The sequence below is a fragment of the Octodon degus genome, unplaced genomic scaffold (genome assembly GCF_000260255.1).
Source record: "Octodon degus isolate 3935 unplaced genomic scaffold, OctDeg1.0 scaffold00011, whole genome shotgun sequence".
In the NCBI taxonomy this organism is placed as follows: Eukaryota; Metazoa; Chordata; class Mammalia; order Rodentia; family Octodontidae; genus Octodon; species Octodon degus.
Genome location: NW_004524587.1, coordinates 6,739,405 through 6,740,048, shown reverse-complemented (window position 1 = coordinate 6,740,048; position 644 = coordinate 6,739,405).

The window sequence follows — 644 nt, the reverse complement described above, 5'->3', positions numbered from 1 at the left end:
GTACTTTGTTCCTCCGGACTCAAGGGAGTGCAGCCCAGGGAGAGGTAGTTTCATTCTTTGACTTTACACTGTTTCAGGGCAGTTTCTTCAGTAATGAGAAGGCATCAGATGCCGTGGAAACCTGATCCACTCAACTGGAACACGGAAAGAAACAGGACTGCCGGACAAGGCAAAGCCAGGAAACTCAACTCCTGGGGAGTCCCTGGACTCTGCGGGACAGCAGAGGTGTCCTTGGAGCGGCGTGTCCGTCACTCAGTCCACAGCAAGGGCTGAACCTTGGAGCTGGCAAAAGGCTGCTAATCCACTCCAGCACTGACACATTCTTTCCACTTTCCCCTTCCTGCAGACATTTCCTGGACAATTCCTGACTCCTGGGTAAAGGGACATCTTTTCCACTGGGAGTTAGTTTTCACTAAATGTGGATTTGAAGAGCTAGATATTATTCCCTCGTTCTCACACAACTCACTTGACCGCCTGCTCTGGTTCATACAAGCCTCTGATGAAACACACCTTTTTTAAGCGCATGGGGATACAAGCAAGGCCCTTGCTCGCGCTAGGCCTGCTCTCTACCACCGACCCACAGCCCCAGCCCCCAGTGGCCATTCTTGATTGGCGGTTAGTGCATGTTAGCCAGCACCCCCACT